A 3,810-nucleotide genomic window follows, 5' to 3' on the forward strand; every position below is an offset into this window, starting at 1 on the left:
GCTCTGTAGCATTTCTCATATTATATGTAGATGACATACTTTTGATGGGAAATGATATAGAACTTTTGGACAGCATTAAGGCCTACTTGAATAAGTGTTTTTCAATGAAGGATCTTGGAGAAGCTGCTTATATATTAGGCATCAAGATCTATAGAGATAGATCGAGACGCCTCATAGGTCTTTCACAAAGCACATACCTTGATAAGATTTTGAATAAGTTCAAAATGGATCAGTCCAAGAAGGGGTTCTTGCCTGTATTGCAAGGTGTGAGATTGAGCTCGGCTCAATGCCCGACCACGGCAAAAGATAAAGAAGAGATGAGTGTCATCCCCTTCAACCATAGGATCTATTATGTATGCCATGTTGTGTACTAGACCTGATGTAAACCTTGCCGTAAGTTTTGTAGGAAGGTACCAAAGTAATCCCGGCAAGGAATACTGGACAGCAGTCAAGAATATCCTAAAGTACCTGAAAAGGACAAAGGACATGTTTCTCGTTTATGGAGGTGACGAAGAGCTCGTCGTAAAGGGTTACGTCGATGCTAGCTTCGACACAGATCTAGATGACTCTAAGTCACAAACCGGATACATGTATATGTTGAATGGTGGAGCAGTAAGCTAGTGCAGCTGCAAGCAGAGCGTCGTGGCGGGATCTACATGTGAAGCGGAGTACATGGCTGCCTCGGAGGAAGCGCATGAAGCAATATGGGTGAAAGGAGTTCATCACCGACCTAGGAGTCATAACCAATGCGTCGGGGCCGATCAAACTCTTCTGTGACAACACATGAGCTATTGCCCTTGCCAAGGAGCCCAGGTTTCACAAGAAGACCAGGCACATCAAGCGTCTCTTCAACTCCATCTGTGAAAATGTTCAAGACGGAGATACAGAAATTTGCAAAGTACATACGGATCTGAATGTCGCAGATCCGTTGACTAAACCTCTCTCACGAGCAAAACATGATCAACACCGGAACTCTATGGGTGTTCGATTCATCACAATGTAACTAGATTATTGACTCTAGTGCAAGTGGGAGACTGTTGGAAATATGCCCTAGAGGCAATAATAAAAGGGTTATTATTATATTTCCTTATTCATGATAATTGTCTTTTATTCATGCTATAACTGTATTATCCGGAAATCGTAATACACGTGTGAATACATAGACCATAACATGTCCCTAGTGAGCCTCTAGTTGACTAGCTCGTTGGTCAACAGATAGTCATGGTTTCCTGACTATGGACATTAGATGTCATTGATAACAGGATCACATCATTAGGAGAATGATGTGATGGACAAGACCCAATCCTAAGCATAGCACAAGATCGTGTAGTTCGTTTTGCTAGAGTTTTTTCACTGTCAAGTATCTCTTCCTTAGACCATGAGATCGTGTAACTCCCAGATACCATAAGAGTGCTTTGGGTGTACCAAACATCACAACGTAACTGGGTGACTATAAAGGTGCACTACAGGTATCTCCAAAAGTGTCTGTTGGGTTGACACGGATCGAGACTGGGATTTGTCACTCTGTATGACGGAGAGGTATCTCTGGGCCCACTAGGTAATGCATCATCATAATGAGCTCAAAGTGACCAAGTGTTTGGTCACGGGATCATGCATTACGGTACGAGTAAAGTGACTTGCCAGTAACGAGACTGAACGAGGTATTGGGATACCGACGATCGAGTCTCGGGCATGTAATGTACCGATTGACAAAGGGAATTGTATATGGGGTTGTTCGAATCCTCGACATCGTGGTTCATCTGATGAGATCATCGAGGAGCATGTGGGAACCAACATGGGTATCCAGATCCCGCTGTTGGTTATTGCCCGAGAGCCGTCTCGGTCATGTCTACGTGTCTCCCGAACCCGTAGGGTCTACACACTTAAGGTTTGGTGACACTAGGGTTGTATGAATATGAGTATGCAGTATATCGAATGTTGTTCGGAGTCCCGGATGAGATCCCGGACGTCACGAGGAGTTCCAGAATGGTCTGGAGGTGAAGAATTATATATAGAAAGTGGTATTTCGGCCATCGGGAAAGTTTCGGGGTCACCCGGTATTGTACCGGGACCACCGGAAGGTTCCCGGGGGTCCACCGGGTGGGGCCACCCATCCCGGAGGGCCCCAAGGGCCGAAGTGGGGAGGGGAACCAGCCCATAGTGGGATGGTGCGCCCCCTTGGCCCACCCCCTGCGCCTAGGGTTGAAACCCTAGGGTGGGGGGGGCGCCCCACTTGCCTTGGGGGGGTACTCCACCCCCCTTGGCCGGCGCCCCTTGGGAGATTGGATCTCCCAGGGCCGCCCCCCCCCTGGGGGCCTATATAAAGGGAGGGGGGAGGGGGGCAGCCGCACCCTGAAGTTCTGGCGCGTCCCTCCCCCTGCTACACCTCTTCCTCCTCCTTCACGTGCTTGGCGAAGCCCTGCCGGAGTGCTGCTGTTCCACCACCACCACGCCATTGTGCTGCTGCTGGAGCTTTCATCATCAACCTCTCCTTTCCCCTTGCTGGATCAAGACAGAGGAGACATCACGCTGACCGTACGTGTGTTGAACGCGGAGGTGCCGTCCGTTCGGCGCTAGGATCTCCGGTGATAGGATCACGACGAGAACGACTACTTCAACCTCGTTCTTTTGAACGCTTCCGCGCGATCTACAAAGTGGTATGTAGATGCAATCTCTCTCCCATGACTCGTTGCTTAGATGAACTCATAGATGGATCTTGGTGAAACCGTAGGAAAATCTTTAATTTTCTGCAACGTTCCCCAACATTCCTCCCTTAAGGGGATGATGGGTATAGTTTGGAGGGCGGTGGGTGGCATATGGCTTTGGTTAGCAAAGAGTTGGCAACCGACGCATCGTTGGACTAAGTCCTGAGCATCTGCCCAGGCCGTCGGCCAATAAAATCCTGTACGGAAGGCCTTGCTTACAAGGGCCCGGGCTGTGGCGTGGTGCCCGCTGAGTCCGGCATGAATTTCATCCAGGAGATTTCGCCCTTCCTCTTCGGAGATACACCTTTGAAGGACTCCGGTGGTGCTTTTCTTATAAAGCTCTCCCTCATGGACTTTATAGGCTTTAGATCGCCGCACTATGCAGCATGCCTTGTTTTGGTCCTCAGGAAGTTCCTGCCTGGTCAGGTAGGCTAGGAATGGTTTTGTCCACGGGGCAATGACTGCCATTATTTCGTGGGCTGAAGATGTTACTTCGTTGGCCGAGCCTCCCGTTGAGTCAGAATGTTCGGTGTCGGGCGGTGCGGTTGGATCCGGGCTGTTATTTCCGGATTCCCCTTCCCATGATATGGATGGCTTGAATAGCCTCTCCAAGAAAATGTTGGGGGACTGTCATCTTTGGGCAGGCCTTGTTGAGGTCCTTGAAATCGACGCATAGGCGCCAGGATCTGTCCTTCTTTGGTACCATCACCAGGTTTGCTAGCCAGTCCGAATGTTTTATATCTCTGATGAATCCGGCCTCCAGTAGTTTGGCTAGCTCCTCTCCCATGGCTTGTCTCTTAGGTTGAGAGAAACCCCGAAGAGTCTGCTTGACAGGCTTGAATCCTTTTAGGATGTTTAGGCTGTGTTCGGCCAGCCTGCGTGGGATTCCTGGCATGTCTGAAGGGTGCCAGGCAAAAATGTCCCAATTTTCGCCTAGGCATTCTCGTAGTGCGGCGTCAACATCAGGGTTTAATTGCGCCCCGATGGAGGACGTTTTTGTAGGGTCCATTGGATGGACTTGTAATTTGACTATTCCGTCCGCCGGTTTAAAAGAGGTGGACTTGGATCTTTTATCGAGTATCACGTCGTCCCTATTCACCGTGGA

The sequence above is a fragment of the Triticum dicoccoides genome, chromosome 6B, assembly GCF_002162155.2.
Source record: "Triticum dicoccoides isolate Atlit2015 ecotype Zavitan chromosome 6B, WEW_v2.0, whole genome shotgun sequence".
Taxonomy (NCBI): Eukaryota; Viridiplantae; Streptophyta; class Magnoliopsida; order Poales; family Poaceae; genus Triticum; species Triticum dicoccoides.